We start from the raw sequence: 22014 nt of genomic DNA, 5'->3' as shown, positions 1-22014 counted from the left end.
AGAATGGAACAATTTGATAACTGCTCCACGCGAGTTGAAAAGGACGCTTGCATCAGAGCGGCTACTCTCTGCGCTTAGCCGACGCACATGGAGCTAATGGGCACTGGAATTCACTTAGACGTCCTGCGGACGTCCTGAACGTCCACAAGACGTCCATACGAGTTTTAATGTCCGTTTGATCAAAACAGCACCTTGACAGTGGATTGCACAAGGGTTAATACTGTGCACAGGGATGAGTTTCGAGCGCATACATAGCGAAATATGTGCGGAAAGGAATTTCCGACGGGCATCCGTGCATCTATGATAGCTGTAGCATCATGTGACCCTGGCAGAGGAGATTACGGCCAGTGTTTGAACAAGAGAAGCAGACAGCTGCTGTGTACGTTGCTGCAGTCAATGAATCAACGATAAAAAGTCACGTGGATGCAGTCCTATTGTATGTTCCTGAGCGCCTGAGACAATTCCATGCGCACCCCACCGCAGTGACTCCTTTCGATCCCAATCGCGGCGGTCGAATTTCGATGGAGGTGAAATTGGTTTGGTTTGGTTTGGTTTATGGGGTTTAACGTCCCAAAGCGACTAAGGCTATGAGAGACGCCGTAGTGGAGGGCTCCGGAAATTTCGACCACCTGAGGTTCTTTAACGTGCACTGACATCGCACAGTACACGGGCCTCTAGAATTTCTCCTCCAAAGAAATTCAACCGCCGCGGCCGGGATCGAACCCACGTCTTTCGTGTCAGCAGCCGAGCACCGTAACCACTGAGCCACCGCGGCGGCGGAGGTGAAATTCTAGAGGCCCGTGTAGTGTGCGATGTCAGTGCAGGTTAAAGAACCTCAGGTGGTCGAAATTTATGGAGCCCTTCACTGCGGCGTCTCTCATAGCCTCAGTCGCTTCGGTACGTTAAACACCATAAATCAAAAAATTCCATGCGTGGCTGTGCTTAGTGATGACTTGAAGCAGTACTACAAATATCGGGGAGTAAAAGTGCATTAATTTGGGTGTATTTTAATGCCGGAATGCATTTAACTGCAACATTTTTATCTCGTTTTGCAAAAAAAAAATTTCACCGTGCGTCCAACAGCAAGCCCTAAGATGAAAGTCAACAAAATAAAACACACTCGAAAATGTATGGGTTTTGAGTAGGATTCAAACCCACGAATTTTAAGCGCTAGCAATGGGAGTGGCAACGCGGTGGGTTGGGGTCGTTTGCGCAAACGCTAAAAGACGGCGCACCTGCTTAACCTGGCATACAGGAAGTAGAATCTTATGTGCAGGTCACTTGCTCCTGCCATAGTTCTCTTCCAGTTAGCGCGACATGAACAAAAACAAAGTTCATAAATACTGACGCTATATTCGTACAAAGCAAATCGAAAGGAAGGAGGCAAAGATTAATATAAAGGTGCCGCACGTGGCATAAATTTTATCCGCTTATTAATGCACAGTATCCTCACCTGATGACTAAGGTCGCACTCCACGAAAATGATGCAGCTTTCCATTCTTTTGAAATGGGCAGTGTGCTTCTTTGTGGTACGTTTTGCCATTGTGTTAGAGCACGCGTTTCGTGTAGCCTTTCTCGCATCTGGTTGTACGCCCACGTTCGTGTGTGACTGTTTTTGTGTGTCTAGACTCAACGCGTGCAAAAAAAAAACGTATAAATATGCTCCTTCTAGCTCTAGCTTGACACCATTCAAGAGTAATGCGAATTAAGTGCACTAGTGCTGTGTGACCATTGTTTTGCATTGTTTACCGCGGTGATGCTTTGTTATTCATGGTACTGCTATGTGATTAAAGTGGTATATCAAGTGGATTCTGACTGTTGTGTGCGCTTGCACGGCATAGATTAAGCACAGCAGATACATGACACGAGGTTTGTTAGAGTCATTCTATGCACGCATTTCTATCACTGCTCCAGTTGGGCAGGAAATCCGGAGTCACCGGCACTGTCGTCGTCCGTGGTGGCGTCGTTCTGAGCGGATATGTAGGCGGCCAACCTGCCACCAAGGTCACGTGACTTTGTGATGTCATCACAATCCGCCCATTTTTGCAGATGCACGCTACATCATCGCTGCTGGCACGTGGGTGCTTACAAGTGGCGTAAAGAAAAGAGTGCATAAATCTCTGGTGAAAGGCGGAATTTTAACCTCTGCCGCGATTGTCAACTTTGCTCAGTGACACATTCAGACCGGCGTTTCATCCATGCTTGGTCATTACCGGGACGCTGCACACTCGCCGCAAGCACAAAACTTCAAACACGCAGGCTTTCAGCGGCGTTAACACGCCAGCACCAGCTTCGAATGAAGCGGCATGGTAGCCGTCACGAACATCGCTGCCAGAATCGTCAGCGTTGTTCAAAAAGCGCGCCATCGACAACGGACAATTCCAAGGCATGCAAATCAGTGTGAAAGTCCCGCATGCATGTGGCGTATACCTATGCGCGCTGTACATTTCAGTTTTGCTCGCAACCGGTTAGGTGGCGCTAAACGTAGTTTTCCTTTTGGCTGCGTGTACCGTTTACTTATGGTAACACATGTACGTCGAGCTGGGAAAAACACATCATTCAGACACAACAGACTGCTAAGAGCAAACATACTATGGGAAAATTTAAGGAGTAATTTTAGTTGCTGTGCAACAAAATATTTCTGAGCGATGCAGTATCGATTTTTATTCTACTCAAGGTAGTTCAGAAAAACATTCGTGCCGTTTTCAAGAAAAGAAGGAAATCTTTAAGTTTATGCGGGTCCACTTTGCTACACCTTCGTTACCAACTTTTTTGGGATAAAGGAGAGTAATAGAGTAAGCCTAGTGTCGCAAGCAGGCATCGTATTTCACATGCGAGAAATCATTACGATCCCAGCCCGGAAAGAAACGAATTTGGTGGCATCTTCTACCTTTAACGCGACGCAGGTTATGTTTTCTTATTATTCTGAATTCACTTGGTTCAAGGAATTGCTGCCGAGTGCAAGCACTCTTGGCAACGCCAGCCCGTGCAGCCATATTTAGTTGGAACAAGCAGCGATACGGCCGCACTGCGGGAATCATATCTTTCACATGAGTGGAAAACGGAATGTGGCGTCAGCTTGCTTTCGGCGTGATACTGAGCTGTTTTATCTGACCGGCATGATATCTAAACAATAGCGTATCCCACGGGTGCACAGCGGACGTTGCTACTGCTTGGCTCGTGACAAGAGTCATGTGCCAGTGAACGCATTATTTGTCCCTCTCATAGCATCACTTGTCAAGTCAATGAAATTCCTCTGATGTTTAACAGGTACATACATGCAGCTCTACAAAACATACGTCCCACTATCTCTTGGCAACAGCGCTAACCGAACGCTCGGAGCGATGTAACGTAAGCGCAATATCTGTGTCATATCTATGTTATGTATTGCACTGCTTAGTAGAAATTTAGAAATTCAGGCACCTGTCCAAATCACCGTTGTTTTTTTCGATGTCCTTGCCACGATTCCCGCAGAAGAGCAGCATGTAATGAAGAATTAACAGGAAAATTATGCTAAAATGTTTGCCTTTAAGAGCGACGATGAGCGTTTTTTTTTATGGAAAGGGCATTGATTTTAAAAGTGGCATACAAGGATATGTTTGCCTTTGCGAGGCTTCTAAAAATTCGCTTTGCTTCGCTAGAACAGTTAAAAGGGCAGCCATAGTGATATACGCGGGTGAACTCTTCGAATGAGCCTTTTTTTACTGCAGTGTTATTAGATTTTGAGTCACGCATGAGCATTACTTGGCTCATTCTTGGCGCCCAGGGCAAGTGTGCACAGAAAGTGTACACAGAAAGTGTGCACAGAAAGTGTTAACAAAAAGTGTGCACACTTACCCGAGCTTACCCCGACTTTCTCGGTAAGTCGGTTACTCGGCAGTAATTCGGGAAGGCTCGGGTAAGTTCGGAGGAGCTCCGTGGAAGCTGCAGCCAATGGGAGGAAGCTCGGGGAAGTTCGGAGGAGCGTCGCGCCAGCGGCGCGAGAAGTCGCTCGGGGAGAGCAATGTGAGTCGCACAATCTTTACGCGCAGCTGTGACAGGAACAGCCACCTGACGGTGTAGTGGGGTATCGCTTACCCGCTGCGCCACTGCGCTGGTAGTGGTATGAGGACTCGCCGCCATCTATGAAAGTTAATAATAGAATGACCACTTCTCGATATATGGGCATTAACCCACAAAGCTCTACCGCGTGTTCCGTATTTATCTGTCCCTGTTACGAAAAATTCCGCTGCGCGATCTACTGAACTATATGGGCTCAACACGCCGACTACAAGGTACCTTATGATGGTCTTCGTCTTTCGATAAGTAATTTAACACCTAAAATTGCCTGCATTTTCGGGAATCGGCGAAAAACTGCATTCAGCTGCGGCAGAACTTTTCGTCCAAGCGAGCAAAGAAGCCACTTTGACAGGTTGCGCCATCTGGCGAGCGGTGAGGCAACCGATGTCACGGCTTGGGGCTGGAATGCGCACCTCGCGCGGTTTCTTGGGATGTGCGTGTCGTCTGCTCCTTGAAATTAACACCGCTCGCCAGATGGCGCAGTCTGTCAGACTGGCTTCTTTGCTCGCCTGGACAAAAAGTTCTGCAGCAGCCGAATGCCGTTTTTCGCAGATTCCTGAAAATGTAGGCAAGTTTAGATGTTAAATTACACATCGAAAGACGAAGACTATCATAAGCTACCTTGTAGTCGGCGTTTCAGCCCATACAGTCCAGTAGTTTGCGCAGGAGAATTTTTTCTAACACGGACAGATAAATACGGAACAGGCGGTATATGCTACCTGAGTTACAAAAATGCACAAAGCACAAACGCACCAACGGAAACAGCAGTAATACGCATTATTTTCGCATCCATAGCCCGTAAGAAGACTTAAGTGCCAGGTAGCTTTTTTTCCATTCTGATTATCTTTCATAGTGTCCCGAATTTTGGCAGCAATTGCAATGCGCGATATGTGATCTTCCTTCATGGTATCAGCCCATCATTTCAGCGATAAAAAAGAAGGATCCAACAACACAAGAAGTGATTATCACCCAGAAAAATAATGCATAAGAATGGAATGCATACACCCCTTTACTCATGTGCTTGAGAAGAGCAACAGAAAGATCAAGAACGTTCGAAATTTGCGATGGGAGAACCAGTTAGGTGCACGATGAGCAGCCCAAAAGATACACGGCTGGAAGACGCATGAGGGTCTTCGTTTCGTTATCTAGAAAACCTCTTTTATCTCCCATGCTCTCTGTCCCCGGCGTTTAAACAAGACAGAAGTGGCTTCGAACCGAGGAAAACAGTTCCATTCTACAGTGCATGCATACACTCTCAAGAAAAAGGAGTCAAGAGGGAGTAAAGTTGTCCTCTAGCGCACTTGTTTTTGTGAAAAGAAGTGCGCTAAAGGACAGCTTACTCTTTTTTTACTCTTCGTGTTTAGTGCGCAGAAGCGGACGCGTGGGGCCTTTGGATGAATACTTGAGCTCTTTCAGCCTGGCATTTATGCAGCGCCCTGTCTGACAGTGCACATGAAAGCGAAATCAAGTAACAAACTGCAGCTACATAAGATACGAAGTGGATGACCTGTCTCAATTCGAAATTATGCTTTCCGCCCTCCACCGTGCCCTCTGGCAATTGAAGCACGATTTGTGGAGCATTCGCGCACTATTTGCACGATGATTTCGTGTACCTGTTTAGAAATGCATGGAATTCACGCGTTTGTGCGTCCACAGTGACGTAATCATTTAGGCCCGCGATGCTAATTGCAGTTCACTTCAACGTCGTTTCCGAGAAAGATGAATATTTGTCCGAGACTTCGCCAGCGCTGTAATCGAGAATTGCTAAAGCATATTCGGGGAATAAAAGGGGCGGTTCTCAAATACTTTCCCACATTTATTTTTAGTATGGGCAAAAAGAAATTGATGATGAAGAAGGCATACACAACGAGGCAGCTTTTTGAGAAACTTGAAGCATAGAATTGAAGTTTAGCGTTCAGTTTTAAGCTTGTGGAAGCACACCGTAGAGAGCTTTAAAGGTAGGGGGCGTCAAGTTGACGGCTATGATTACTGCGGCTCCTTGCTGCACTAAAGCTTGAACATTCACATCTTGAGAACAGATAGGGCGACATCGGTAGCCATAATCGCAATGACTGACAACACCTTTTAATGAAGAAAAAATCGTAAACGTTGCCGCCTATTTCGACATGCATCAAGAATCCTGCAAATAATCTCTTTTGAGGATAGGTCCCAATAACAAAACACCTGTGCGATATTATGCACTGTATAAGCTTTACCACGCTTCCTAATAGGATTAAGCTCCAAGACACTTCTATTAATGCAAGGTAGCCTTTCAAACACCACGAGTAGGCTTGACTAACTCGAAAAAGTTCCAGCTTGAAACATTTCCAGATTGGCTGTTTGGACCGTGCGTTTCTACTTACGCTTCGTCCAAGAACTGACCGCCGCCTTCATCTGTATCACGAAGGCTCTGGGCACAGAGGACGGAGAGCGAATAGAAGGAATCAAGCCGAATTTTACTGCCAACTTGACGGATACTGTCCAGGGGAATAAAGTTGTGCCCCTCAATTCGCTTCCGGGTTGTTTTCTATGGTCAAACAACATCCCAAGTCTGTTTCCAGTCCATCGCCAACTGGCCTGCTTTTACCAGTGATGGTTTCTGTTGAAACCATGATTTGAACCCTGTGCCATGTGCACAAAAAGCGGATGAACTTTACCTCTTCGCTACCAGTGCAATGTTCACGTAGCTATCTTTGTAAAGACAAACAAACGAACAAGCAAATAAGGAAGCAAACAAACAAGCAAATAAGCAAGCAATCAAGCAAGGAAGCAAACAAACAAAAGAAGAAGCAAGCAAGCAAACAAACAAATAACAAAACAAGCAAGCAAGTGAAAAAGCAAGAAAGCGAGTAAACAAACAAACAAACAAACAAAAGCAAGGAAAGTATTCCAAATAAAGTATAGTGAATTTCACATTTGAAACTAAGCACCACTTTTTTTTTTCTTAATCCCAGTTAACACTGCTATATTATGTAGGCGCCTTGGTTTCGTCCGCCCGGATAGCTCAGTCGGTAGAGCGTTAGGCTTTTAACCTAACGGTCCGGGGTTCGAGCCCCCGTTCGGGCGTCCGTTTTTTTTTTCGCTTTCGTTAGGGGATATTTCCCATCCTGATCAATGAAAACTATGGAGATAACTTGAAAGATCAATATCATTGAAAAAGACATTCCGTGCAACAAGGGTCCGCATACTGCTGCGGAGGATTCCAGGATGCATTGTGCCGAGGCCGCTGCCTTCGATTACTTGCTCGGGTGTATCCTTAAACAAATCGAAGTGAACACGGAGGGGAATGGCACAACACAGCACTTTGCTGTGTCTTTACTGTGCCGGCACACCGCTGTGAATTATAACGAATACCTCCCCCGTTATGAATAGGCTCAAGCTGGCCCTCCAAGTGAACACCGTTCTATTTGCCCTGTAAAAGATCAGAAGCAATTCATCCGGCGCCGCTATATTTTTAGCGTCGTAAAAGAGCAAGATGTGGTCATAGAGAGTGCAAAAGAAGGGTGCCCTGTAAAAAGTAAGAGGATAGGATTTGAAGCATGATCTAATGCCAAAAATTAAAATATATTATTGGTTTCAAGTCGAAAAATGTTTTCCGGGTCACTGGAATTTTGTTTTTATGGGAAAATTGAAATTTATTGCGACTCGTAGTATAACAATTAAAGTTTCGTCAACCGTTCTTTGGCTTAACAATAAGCATGGCTGTGTGGATGTAGAAGGCGAGAACGATGCCTGACGTGAATACTTTTGATTAAAAACCTATTGTTGAATATTTTTTGAATATTTGGTTGAAAACTGATACGGCGGTTACTAAGGACCGGCTACAAACATCTAATTGCAACCTGGCGCCTAACTCTAATAGTTAGAAATCAATTATTGAAAATAAGTTAACCAGCTTACTAGTTAAGAGGATTCACCGGTTTCCGGGCGTCCGCTAACCCTGGCAGAGATTACAGGTTTCACTGTACTCTCTATAGCAGTGCTCTGAGGCTCTGCGACGTGCAAAAAAAGACCACGCTTAGGCTGAGTTTGAGGTTTTTATGAGCTGAAGTTGGTATTCATCGTCATCCTCCATCCCTACATCCACTGCAGGAAGAAAAGTCCCATATCCCTACAATTAGCCGGGTCCTGATTGAGCTGCGGCTACTTACCCTCGCAGACGTCCTAATCCCATCCACCCAAATGACTTCCTGCGCTTTGCGTTTTTAGAATCCAATCCATCACATGATGAGGCCGTCGCCGTGGTGGCTCATTGATTATGGTGCTCGGTTGGTGACCGGAAATACGCGGGTTCGATCCCGGCCGCGGCGGTCGAATTTCTGTGGAGGCGAAATTCTAGAGGCCCGTGTACTGTGCGATGTCAGTGCACATTAAAGAACCCCAGGTGGTCGAAATTTCCGGAGCCCTCCACTACGGCGTCTCTCATAGCCTGAGTCGCTTTGGGACGTGAAACCCCATAAACCAAACCAAACCTGATGAGGCCATCGGTTATATTTCATTCGCATTACATGTTGGTCCCATGACCATTTCGTCTTCTTTATTTCGACCGTACCATCATTACCTCGCATTCGTTGCCTGAACCGCTGTGTTGGGATTAGCGTCGTGTCGTTCCACCGGGAATTGCTGCTTACTAGCGACACAATGAATAATAATTAAAGGCGACAGTTTCCGGCATAATTCTGTAACCTAGCGGGTTTGTGCTCCTGGGCACACAAGCACCCGCGAGAGTCTTCACATGCCGCCGTCAGCACTTCGTCATGTGGTGGTGACGCCGCCGCACAAGAAGACTAGCGTGTCACTGGAATGGTGATATGCAGAATCCAGTTCACCAATTCATCTCAGTATCTTGTAAGATCCGAAATAACATTGTAACTGTTTTTCACTAAGTCCTCGATCGTGGATTGGCGTCGACACCCAAAATCCGTCGCGTGGTTTGTAGTCTTCCTCGTACCATCGTAGTGTGCAGCGTTGGGTGTTGGTGCGCTCCTGGTTTTATCCTTAGCCGGAAAGCCAACGGAATTCTTCTGATTTGTAAATTTGTGATTTGTTACCCCGAAGTGTTTTGTTTTGGGATAAATTTCGGAGATATGTGAGCATTCGAAATTTTCAAATAACGAATCGAATATCGTCCTATTCGATTTGCTGAACGAATTAAATAGGGTGTGTTCAAAATTATTCGAAACGAATTCAACTGAATGCGTTCTGATGTTGCCCAATAGTTTTCAAATAATTGTTACGAAGTTCGAATAAGTCACTCTGTATAGTTTACGTGCTTGACGCAGGCGTTCAGTATTCTGCCGCGTTGGGTCTGCGCGGGATGGAGGCTTCAGCACAAAGGTGCGGTCTGTTCTCGCGGGAGCTTTTTGTTTACTTAAACATACTTCCATCAAGACTGGGAAACGCGGCCGGCATCAGGTAGGTTTATCAACACTGCCTTGATTCTCGCTTGCTGAGGCCATAGCACATAGGCTCGTACGTAGCTGTCGCCCCTCTGATCTACCGAGTTGTGGTGCTGGTTAAGTCATTGTTTTCATCAGTAGCAAACCCTAATTTACTTCCACGCATGAAATGATGGTCATAGATTAAAATGCTCACTTAGTGTTGCGTACCCCGTGGCGGATATTTGTGTTGCTCAGTTTGAGAACTGCAGCCGCGACTGCGTAAGGTGTAACGACCCGGCTACAGCTTCGCTGTTTCATACGATTAATCGTTTTTGTGCGAATGTTCGTAAAAATATTCGATTTATATTCCATAGAGTCCTATCACTCTTCTGTTTGTGTTAGAGTCTGTGCTTATTTAGAGTACTTGTATTCCATTCGGTAGTGCAGCTGAAAAATTCGCATTGGATTCGGTTTCAAAAAAGTGGTGTTTGCACATGCCTAAATTTATTTTGTATTGATTGCTGAAGACTTTGTCCATAACTCATGCACATAAAATATAAAAGAACTTGAGTAAATACCATGCTTATGAGCGGAGGCAAATGCGCCCGATCATTTCAGGTGTATCGGTCTAATTGAGCACTGTTTGATTAATTGTGAAGATGCAATACAATTCTGGGACATCACGCAACGGACGGTGAAAAAAAGACTTAATTTGACGCCGCACACTATACGATTTCTCACTGCACTAACATTTGATCATGAACCCTTAGATATGTTATTTTTAATTGGATTACACAGCCTGTGGAAAACGCGCATGATGGGCCGACATTGTGAATCTGTTGTTTTTGCTAAATACCATTTCTGTAGAATGAATGTACACCTAAGCGAACTGCATGGCCAGAAAGAGTTTGAACCGGAGTGCCACTCACTCTTAGTGCTTTGTTGTCTTTGCCTTTATTCCAGTTATTTGTTGCATAGACGTGTCGTGTTATGATGCAACAGCTATGTGCTCCGAATTGACTCGTTTCTCGCGCTTCTTTGCTTATGTGCGTTTATGCGCTACTGCTTTCTTGATGTTTGTAGATAGCTCATGTACATAAAATATCACGTCATTGTAATGAATACCATGTTGAGGGAAAAAAACCACAGGCAAATGCGCCCGGATTTTTCGGACCTTGCACGTACAACAGTAGCTTTATATTTTTCTGTGTCATTGCGTTCCAGTTCGCATTTCACATTTCTGATTTCTTTTGTGAACATTCCAGGAGCTGTGCTTTCCATGTTCAGCAAGCATTCCAGTTCAGCGTGCAGGGTTCTTTCTTTTTCTTTCTCTTTTTACCTAATCACACTGCCCCTTTCTATTGCTTTAAGCTTCACCTGCTCTTTCAATCTTTCCCATTCTATTGCAAAAGAAACTGGTTGGGCAATAAGAATGTTCTCAAAATCAGTCTTAATTTTCATCACGAACTCTTCATCCTCCAAAAGTTTGGCATTCAGTTTCCACAGGTGCCAGTTAAATCGTGCTTTCCTGCTCTTTTTTCCAAAAGTGGCACTTACAAGACAATGATCACTGAAAGTCACTGGTTGTACATGATAACTAGAGCATAAGGGAACAAGATCAACTGACACATATACTCTGTCCAATCGCGCATGACTATCACGCTGAAAGTGCGTGTATTCCGGACAGCTCCCAGTGGAGAACACACTGCCAATATCCTCTAAGCTGTAGTCACTAACAAATGCGTTTAGCATTTCAGCACTCTTATCTCTAAACTTTCTGCACTTAGCTCTGTCAACAGCCATGCACACGCAATTGAAGTCCCCAAGAACAACCAAAATTTTGTCGCACTTGAACCATGACTCCAAGGATTCAAAAACATTCTGACGTTTTCTTTCCATATTCGGAGCATATACACAAATAACACGCCAACATAATTTCGAAAAGGTGAAATCAACAACCAAAAGACGGCCACTTTCACAAGAAAAAACCGACTCCACGCCTATACCCAAAGTGTTGCGAATAAATAAGAGGCATCCACCAGATGCGCCTACAGAATGGCAAACGCACACAGGAAAATTTGCCTGAAAAGGAACCACCATGCGGCCGGCATGTTCCTTTGACTCTATCTTAGACTCTTGGACTGCTATCAGGTCTAGATCATTGTCTAAAAGGAGGCGGTGAAGCTTGTACTGCCGCCTTCTTGCTCCAAGCCCTCTGACATTCAGTGTGGCTACACGAAGTGGTATGTCCAGCTTAAACACCATGTGTTATAGAGAGAGAAAACACGCTTCTGGCTGTGGCGTTCCTACCTCCGTGGTCGCTGTGGCTTACGTCGGTGGACGCTCCGCATCGTCCGCATGACCATGCGGCTTCCCAAAGAAACGTCCGGTGGCGATTGGAAGCACGTCGGAGGAGCAACCCCGATTTTTTTTTTCGAACACAGACACATCGCCGCTGCCGGATCATCTTGAAGATGATCGACGAAGAGTCGATTGTGGGCAGGCGAAACGCCTACAAAGCGAGCGCTCGCGGACGAAAAACGGTACGCTTCCCAGAGAGAAATCAGAAAGATAAGATACGGAGACGCAGTTACCAGCGATCCAGGAGATATTCAGAACGCCTTTGTGGATCACTTCACAGAACGTTTTAGTAACAAGCGCCAGACTGTAGAAGGTTTTCATGTAAACTTCTTACAATTGATGCCAACACTTGACGATGAAATCAAGCAGCGCCTAGAGCTGCCAATTACCTTGCAGGAGATAGAAAATGCAATAGACGACCTACCATCTGGGAAAGCCCCTGGGCCAGATGGGTTGAGTGCTATATTCTTCAAAACATTCAAACACTACGTCGCTCAACTGATGCTCAGAGTATTAACAGAAGCTTATGAAAATAATCAAGTTCCATTGTCTTTTACTACCTCCCACATTGTTTTAATTCCCAAGACTGATGACACGGAGCAACGTATGTTGGTGGAGTCCTATAGACCAATTAGCCTCACAAATGTGGATTACAAGGTGTTCATGAAGATTTTAGCCAGCAGATTGCAAAGTTTAATCGCCAAGTTAGTTGGGCCGCATCAAACCTGTGGCATCAAAGGTCGCAGCATTGACACAAATATACATGTTGCACGAAGCGTATTAGAATGCGTTGACGCGCTTGGCAGTCAAGTAGCTATGATGCAGCTAGATTTAGCAAAACTTTTCGACCGTGTTTCTCATGGCATTCTTTTCTCCATTCTAGAGCATACCAACATGGTTAGCGTAATAGTAGAAGGGGTAAAAATGGCTTACGCAAATTGTACGACGCGAATTATAGTTAACGGCGAACTTACCAACAGCCTCATAGTACGCTCGTCGGTGAGACAAGGATGCCCGCTCTCTGCCCTGCTTTTTTCAGTATATCTCGAGCCGTTGTGCTTGGCCATTCTTAACAGTGACTGCATTTCTGGATTCAAGCTTCAGGCAGCCGAAGTGAAAATCCTTGCATACGCGGACGACATAGCGGTATTCTGCACAAACAGAGACAGCATTCGTGAAGCTACGAATGCGGTCGAAAAGTTCTGCGACCAAACTGGATGTCAGGTAAACTGGGAAAAAAGCTCCGGATATTGGCATGGGGAATGGGATGTTTCACCAGATTTTTTTTCTCGACTGCAATGGACTGACTTACCGACGCGGTACCTTGGGGTGCCCCTAAAAAGTCTCATCGCGATCTCAGCACACACTGGAACGAAGAGACTTTAAAGGCAAGAGAGAAAGCGGACGCGTGGCAAGGAAGGCAGCTGTCAATCTTTTCACGTGCCTTTGTGTGCAATGTTTTCTTGATTTCTAAGATATGGTACGTGATGAATGTGTTCTGTGCGTCGCGCAGCAATATTCAAAAAATCCATCGAGTGTTTGCAGTTTTTTTTGGGCGTCGACCTGGGAGAAAACCAGGCGAACAAACTTGTCTATTTCAGTCAAAAGCGGTGGCGTTGGACTGGTTCATTTGTTTTTGCGTCAAGTGGTGTCGCGCTTTATTTTCCTTCGTGATCAAAATGACATATTTTTGAGAACTGTTATGCAAATGCGGTTGCAAAGGCTGCTCCCCGGAATCATAGTGTCATCGTGTTAAAACATGTGTGGGGCTGTAAACGGATATTTGCGTGAGATTGTCCTTTCCTTTAGGTTGTTGGAAGTGCGTTTTTCACTAGAATACCTGTATAACGTTCCCAAAAATAAGCTGTATAAGGATCTGGTTGATATTATGCTGCCGCCACCTTTGTATCGTGCACCTTACCGTGGAGGCCCAGGGCAGGATATTTTAAAACGGGTGAAAGAGATGCCGGTCCGGCCGACAGTGAAAACATTCTTTTTCAAATTGCAGTCTAACACACTACCCGTTAAAACCTGGCTTCAGGAAAAAGGAATCTTTGTCCCATGGACAACAAATTGCCTGTTATGTAAGCAGCCGGAGACAATTGAAGATGTTTTCCTAGACTGCTGGGACGCCGTATTTTTCTGGGATGCCCTGCAGAGAACCATCAAGAAAGAACTACCACTGGACCCTTATGGTATCAGATTTCTACCAGTTGATCGCAAAGAGGCACACTATGACTTATTAATGCTTCTTGGCCTCCACAGCTTGTGGAGAACGCGAATGCAAGTAAGGCATGCGGATATAAACACTCGTAGTACACGTGAGAACTTTGTTGAAAGTGCTGTTTATATGCGGGAATGTTACCAGGCGCAGCGTGACCCACCCCAGTGGGTAAGACTATTAGATGATCTAGTGAAACTTTAGAAATTTTAACTTCACCCGTATCAGCTCAAGTGTAGCTGAAGTGTTCTTATTGTTTTCATGTCAATCTCGAAAATAAAGAAAAAAAGCAAATGCGCCCGGATAGCTCAGTCGGTAGAGCGTTAGGCTTTTAACCTAACGGTCCGGGGTTCGAGCCCCCGTTCGGGCGTGTGCACTTTTTTTTACTCTAATACCATTTCTTTTGTTTCACCGCTATTACTGAAACCTTTCAAGAAAACCTAATGAACGTTATCGTTGTTGAAGGTCAGAGCCTGTAAATACGAGCTTGCTTATTATTGTGCACGATGGAATACCCTGTGCTGAGGCTGCTTCTTTGCGGAGCCAGTTTGAATGTATCATTTATATAGATGAAGGCAAGACGGGCAGAAAAGTAGAACCTGCCGTCGTACTTTGCCTTCTCTGTGGCCGCACACAGCTGCGCCTTCCTATTCGCCGTTTCTTCGTCTCCTTCAAGAGCTGGTTCAAGCTGTCTTTCTAAGACAACGTCAACCAACTCGTCTTGTCGCAAGCAACCCCGCTAATGCCGCATTTTTTCTAACATCTTAAAGAACACATGGTCGTGGAATTGATAGTTGCAGGAAAACTAGGATTCTGGCAATTTTCCAAATTTCAAAGCGTAAACTATCATTTAAAATAAAAATGCAGTGTCGGAATGAAGAAATTTTCTGGTTGAAAAATAAAAATGTTTTATGGCCCATGTGACCTTGATTCTAGACTAGAAGAAGATTTTGTTGCACACCCTTCGTATTTATTTTCTGTTCTTCTGCTAGGCAGTGAGATTGAAGAATTAAGCTTCCTAGGGCGATCTATACAAACCACTGCTTTAATACAGAGGGCGAGAATGGGTTCTTGGGCTATCAGTACAATGAGGATGAATGCATTATTGAACTTGGCTTCGGGGGAATGAACAGATCGGAACAGTAGATGCAATCGAACTTTGAAACAATAAACCTAATCATAGTACTTTTACATTTGTAGATTCGCAGCAAGGAATATACTGCAGGTTCTGCTCTAAGCAAAAATCAACTGTTGTCCATCTCTCTAATCCATTTATACAGTTTTTTCAAGAAATACGTTAATATTTTTTTAAATAGGCTTTTTTTCTAAAATAGCTTTTTTTCAAATAGGCGGACACATGATAAAACTTATGAATTCTTAACTAGTCGGCTGGTTTAGTACTTTCTAATAATCAACTTTTTAGCTACAAAAGTTAGGCGGCTCATTGTACTTAGAGAACTGTAGCTGGTCGTCAGCAATAGTTAAGAAGAACTTGTTGGGCGAGTTGGTGCATACTGTTGTAGGTACGAATTGCGCACAAAAGACACACACAGGAAAAACCCACGAGGGATCACTGAAAGAGCGCTGTGTGCGTCTTTTGTGCGCAATTCGTACCTACAACGTCAGCAATAGACACCTCAGTTCTTAGAATTTCGAAAGCCCGCTTGAATTCGATGCAGTGACTCAGTGAATTTTGTCCATGTCTGGCACAGTTCGAAAAACACACCCCTGCGCTGAGCGATGCCAATCAAGGATAGTCACATTATGGCGCACAACCACATGACTTTTCCCGTCCCGCCCGTTGATCGGTTTGCTGGCGTCCGCCAACACTGGTAATACTATGACGCTAATCCGTACTTTTACCTCGAAAGACCTATTTTCCAAAATTAGTTGGTCTTGCCGGAATCTTACTGTAAGTCACAACGTGTGTCCTGTTGCTTCTTTCTATGTCCCTGTCTTCTTAGCGGTAGTTACCAAGTCGGAATCCATAAACGACCTAGCCCAATCAAGAGCACAACCTAAAGCTCCCTTGAAGAGCAGGCCGCTTTCCGCGTCGGTGATCTCGTATGTTTTTACTGGTCAGACAGCATGCGTGCACACGTGCTTGTTTCGTCCACTAAGCAATGTAGAGTCTTACATTCGCGCTTCACACAAATGATTCCGCGTACAATGTAAGGGTGCGATATTGAAGCGGCACGAACTCCACAACCCACCAAAAGTAATTTGTAGGTCCTCTCGATAAAGAAAAAAAGTGTGCATAATCCAGCAGTTATTTCTTTAAAAAAATTTCATGTGCGGAAACATTTAATAAAAAAAAAAGCTACGACTGCTAAGTTGGTGTGCAACATGAGGAATTTAGCTAAAAACCATCCTTGTAGCGGCGATTCCGCAGCTGTTCGACTACGCTAGCACGCTGTTCATCCGTTAGCAAATGTTTTGTAGGAGGCGGCCCTGTTAACGGTTTGACCACGACCAAAGTGTGTGACGTGCGGTTTTACCTTGAAGCCAGTACGCTTCTCTGCATCACACCTCACGCACGGCTGAATCTTGCTTGGCGGCGCTTCTTGTCACGCTGGCGAACACGCCGAATATTGTCCTTGTCTCGGCTGCTGACTACGGCTGGTGCGACGGTGCCCCTCTTGACAAGCCAAATGAGCTGCACGGCACACGCGTCTTTCGCTTTGAGCTACAAATAAGGCTAAGCAGCCGAAGGCTTCGTGAGGACCGCTCCACTCCTGGGGCTGCTGAAGGACTGGTCACGTGAAAACCGAGGCAAGAGCCTCGCGCTAATGGTCCTCCTCCCGTCCCCGTGGCTGTTGGGTCGATTCACAGATGGTCATCGCGTCTGAACTCCTTAACAGGTAATCACTGCAAAAACACCACCAATGCTCCCATATTACTGAATTGGGGATCCTTAGGCAGCCAAGCCGCACAATGCACCAGACAACAAGCGAGTGCAGCAAAGTATGATGCAGGCGGCTAGGCGAGCTTATAACTCCATAGGAAATAACCTTTATACTTTGTATTGAAAAAAAAAACAGTGGGTGACACCACATTAACGAAATTCTGCAAGAAACAAAGCGCCAGTAGTTAGTCACGTCCACTTTGTATTAGTGAGCAACCACACCTCAGAGAAAAGGCAATCTATCTAAACGCTGGCGAGGAGCCATAAATGGTGTGGAGTACGTTGATTGCACACGCCTAAACACTCCGCTGTCCATGCTACCTGTGTTATATACTTGCACCCATCCTCTCACATTCTCTATATTACGAACTACCTCCCATTCTTCGCCATTTCTCCCAGCGCCTTCGTAGTGCCAGTTTGAGCAGTAGCCCTCATGCGAGCCGTACTGCCTTTGCTAAGAACTGAGACAATTACTGCACCTTTCACTTCCGAAGAACAAGTATTCACTGCCTTTGCTTTCATGAAATAAATTTCTTACCGGTCCCTCCATATTGGCAATAAACAATTTTTTTTTATTGCGCTCGTGAAGCACAATGGCCATACTGCCTGCTCTGAAACCTCTCTCCATTCGTTGGTCAAATGTTTAGGGGAATCCCCCAAGGTGGAGTAAATTTGTAATAAGGGAGTAATTACTCTTTGACGTCCACCCAAGCGCAGCCATACGGCTACAAAGGAAAGCTATACACCTTTCTCAGAAACATCGCAGTTAAAGAAAAATTCGTCCTGGTCCGGGTTCGAACCTAGACCACCGCTTTACCGGAGCAGTCGCCCTACCAACTGAGCTAACGGGGACGGCAAGCTTATGATAGGACGAGAGCGAATTGATCAATAACTCGAAGTAGGAACAGTGTGCCACAGCGCCGGTGAAGCGGTGGTCCAGGGTTCGAACCCCGGACCAGGACGAATTTTTTTTTAACTGCGAAGTTTGTGAGAAAGCTGTATAGCTTTCCTTTATAGCCGTATGGCTGTGCTTCGGTGGATGCCAAAGAGTAATTACTCCCGTATTACAAATCTGCTCCACCTTGTGGGATTTTGCTAAACATTTGACCAACACTGTTCCCACTTCGAGTTACTGATCAATTCGCTCTCGCCCAACCATAAGCTTGCCGTCCCGGTTAGCTCAGTTGGTAGAGCGACTGCTCCGGTGAAGCGGCGGTCCCGGATTACCCGGACCAGGACAAATTTTTCTTTAACTGCGAAGTTTCTGAGAAAGCTTCCTTTGTAGCCGTACGGCTGCGGTTGGGTGGATGTCAAAGAGTAATGACTCCCTTATTACAAATCTACTCCACCTCGGGGGATTCCCCTAAACATTTGACCTTCACTGTTCTCACTTCGAATTACTGATCAATAAGCTCTCGCCCTACCATAAGCTTGCCGTGCCGGTTAGCTCAGTTGGTAGAGCGATTGCTCCGGTGAAGCGGTGGTCCCGGGTTACCCGGACCAGGACGAATTTTTCTTTAACTGCGAAGTTACTGAGAAAGCTGTATAGCTCTCCTTTGTAGCCGGATGGCTGCGCATGGCTGGATGTCAAAGAGTAATTACTCCCTTTCTCTATGCACCCTCCAGTATTATGATATTATAGAAGCAGCCCTTGGTGGCGGCCACCCACCTTTACGACTGATTTTGGTGGGCGGGAAAGCCCACTTACCGGTCAAGTGCTGTTACACTCGGGGCTCTACCCTTCGCATTCGACTTTCTGCGTTTCAGAACATGAACTGATAATGAAATAATCGCCTTCTGGCCTTTGGTCCTGGAACGATTAGTAAATCACAAATACCTCTGTCTTGGCAGTCCTATTGTTCCGATAAAGAGTGAAAGCATTAATCTTCCTCTTTGTTTTTGCGCTAGCTTTCGATGAGCCAAGTCAGAGACACAATCCGCATCGAAGCTGAGACGCGCGTTCCTTTCCAACCACCCCTTTCTAAGTGAAGTACTCATTGTTCGGAGCAGAAGATTGCAGCGTCGCAAGGGGACGACGAAGATAACGATAATTGTAATCTTCTGGGACCTTAGCAACAGATGCTAGCGCTCTTGTGAGCTGACCCGGGAAGAGAAGTGTGTCGCAGGGGAGGCAGTGAAGGGATCGACTCAACTTCTCGTAATGAAGGCTGCAACTTGAAGATAAGAGATCAGATATGAAATTGACCTTTTTTTCTCTGAAGCTAAAGAAATAAAATAAAAATTATGGCCTTAAAATGAATTATAATAAACCATTTTTCCACCCTCTGTTCACGTGACTGCAATGTTGCTCAATATTAATGGAAGAACCCACCGCAGGAAGTTTGTGCCAGAAGACCGCCCTGCAAAATTTTATGGGTGATAATTACCTGCTGTACATTCATAATTTTTTATGAGACATTATCGACAGGAACAAGAAACGTGGCAGACGCTCACTCAATGAGATGCGTGTTATATTTCATCTATAGTTACTGTGTATTTTTTCATGCTAAAGTTTTTGTTGAGGTAAATAATTTTTTTAAATTTCTAACCTCTACACGTATGCAAAAACCTTGAAACCGCTAAGTGGTCAAGTTTTAGACGAAATAACTAATAAAAACACCTATTAAAAAGTTAGCTGCAGGGGCCCCAGAGGTACACAAAGTTCCCGTTTTAAGTGAGCTACTAATGGCTAGACTTGCGCCCAGTCGGGCATGAGGTATGTCCTCAAATAGAAGGAGGAGGCTTTGTGGCGCGGCATGTTTATTATATGCTCTCCAGAGACGAAAACTATTTGATTTAGAACCCAATTTTTCCAGAAGGCGATGATTTTTTGTATAAATATCACGGATAGGCAAAGCCTCTCTAACCAGTTTCTCAAAATATGCTACCACTTTCTAATTCAAAAACATTTCTGGTATTTCTTGACCTCTAAAAGCAAGATTATTTCAGCTAACAAATTAACTGAAACGCATCATTTCGCATCGAAGGCAAAAGCAGCCGAACGTATTGCTGAGTGTATGGAAAAGTGGGCGAATTCTGCCTTCATCACGTATATTACCGTGCCGGAATCGAATGTGAGAGTGCGCAAGGTTAGCGGAATTCATTACACGTCATAGAATGGGTTCCTCCGGCCTTACAAAGCATTGCATACTCACCTCTATCCTTAGCAATGACAGCGCCTACAGGTATTGTGTGCAGTGTACAGCGCACATCCGTAGAAAGGAGGCCACCGCGAGGCGACGTTGAAAACTGTTAACTCGTGCTGAGAAGCACGCCAAAGCTGTTATTTCACTGTGGAAATCATTTGCAGGGACAAAGTCGTCACTATCATACCGAACAGCTGTAGCTCGGCCTTTGATGGACATCTAAAGGTGTGTGCACAAAAGATAAAAATCATATGTAGGGCATAATGACACTGTCATCAAGGAAGAGATGCTCTGAACTGACTTCTAAAAGAGAATAATTCAGATCAGAAGGTTCAGAGAGGAGAGGGTTGCAGTAATGTGCCCCGTCGTGTCTACCTTGTCCTTATTGTGTCGTCTTTGTGCGCGCAGAAAAGAATTCTGAGAGGTTTGATACTGACGACGTGTGCATTGCGCTTATAGTTAGATTTTTGTGTCCTCAGGGAACAAGGGCCTTCATTAAGGCTTGATTTCCCACTGAGTCTCCAAAAAGTGCCTGTCATTATCTGGAGCGAAACAGAAAAAGACACTGAAAATATTTTTACATGTAAGTAAAATTATTGCAGCACCCGCCGTCCCCAAAGATTCTGGTTCTTTAGCGAGTTTGCTTTCACAGCATAAAATTCTTGCCATAAAATGGTAAACATACCTGCACCCATCAGTGCAAACCAGAGTATAGTTCCCTCGAAACTAAATATGTGAAAGAAACGCGTATTCAGGGAGATGGTTGAATGCAATCGCTGTCGAGGGCGCTTGTCAGACAGCCTCAAGTGTTTGGCAAGAGTAATAAAAACAGAGCAGTGTAAACCTCGTATAATCCCTGATGGTAAAACAGTAAACACCGTCTCAGTAAGCACTAAAAAAAAAGGCCAACGAAGACTACATAGCTTTAGAAAATTTACAATCGTTACTGTTGCATCACGATACGAATAAGAAAAGTGCTGCCATACACTGCGCTTCAATGCGCTCGCTTCTTACAGGAACGTTTCAGAAAATTAAATAGGGTTTTAAATAATGCAAAAGACAGCTTAAGGAAGCACTTATGCAGGTGTCATTGTAAAGAAAATACCCAAAAATTAGCAGCAACCAAAAGAAAGTTCGAAGAAAACCCTCGGAAATATGGCAATAAACTAACACCGGCACCGAACTGTTCTTATCTCAGCTATTTCTACATTACCACGAGAGGGCAGTACTAGTTTGTCGGCAGCCTATTGAGCCGGCAAATGGCAACCTTTCTAACATTTCATGCCGCCGTACGTCTCCTTTTGAAAAACAAGCGCGAACCACAAGAACTGTACGCAGAAATGCATAAGGTCCTCGATGCAGATCATCTAATTTTTAAGTCTATATAAGGGCCTAACTACATAAGCTGTGCACGTGTCCGTAGTGAGAGCGAGTGACGCTGCCCTGAGGGTTTCTTCTTGTCTGTATCTCCAAAACCTCGTAGAAAAATAGGCGCCGAGTGTTACCAGCTGTCGGCATTCAAAGCCAATAATGAACACCTCCCGCCGGCGCTAAAGAATGCTCATGTGCATAAGGCAGCAATAACCAGGTGGCTTAGGTGTTCCGCACGCTGCTAGGTATCAAAAAGGCAGAGATTACTGAATTCCTAAGAAAAAATACATAAGCGACCGACAGTCTCAGGCTCTCTTTTTCTATTTCTTGGGGTGAAAGCAAGACAATTACACAAATTTCTATTTGGGCATTGCTATTGCGATCTTCTCTTGTCGAAAATCCAAGGTGTTCGGTACATTCGCACGTTATCCGGTCAGGAGGCTCCTATGTTCGCCGAGCTCCTTTCACTTGCGTGAACAATTTTCATCATTGACGCAAAAGCCCCTGGGGCCGAGTTAAGCGCAAGACACCGGACATGAGTTCACAGTACCCTTACAAAGAGTCGACGAT

General features: G+C 45.0%; 2 non-coding genes across 2 annotated transcripts; both read left to right on the top strand.

The window, feature by feature from the left end:
- Positions 1 to 7052: 7052 nt before the first annotated feature.
- TRNAK-UUU (transfer RNA lysine (anticodon UUU)) lies at positions 7053 to 7125 on the top strand. Its single transcript has one exon. It is a non-coding gene; the product is annotated as a tRNA-Lys (tRNA).
- A 7194-nt stretch (positions 7126 to 14319) lies between these two features.
- Positions 14320 to 14392, top strand: TRNAK-UUU (transfer RNA lysine (anticodon UUU)). Its single transcript has one exon. It is a non-coding gene; the product is annotated as a tRNA-Lys (tRNA).
- Positions 14393 to 22014: the final 7622 nt, after the last annotated feature.

Source organism: Amblyomma mixtum, chromosome 5, assembly GCF_055824585.1.
Source record: "Amblyomma mixtum isolate Tamu chromosome 5, ASM5582458v1, whole genome shotgun sequence".
Taxonomy (NCBI): domain Eukaryota; kingdom Metazoa; phylum Arthropoda; class Arachnida; order Ixodida; family Ixodidae; genus Amblyomma; species Amblyomma mixtum.
This window is presented reverse-complemented; position numbering and strand designations above follow the sequence as displayed.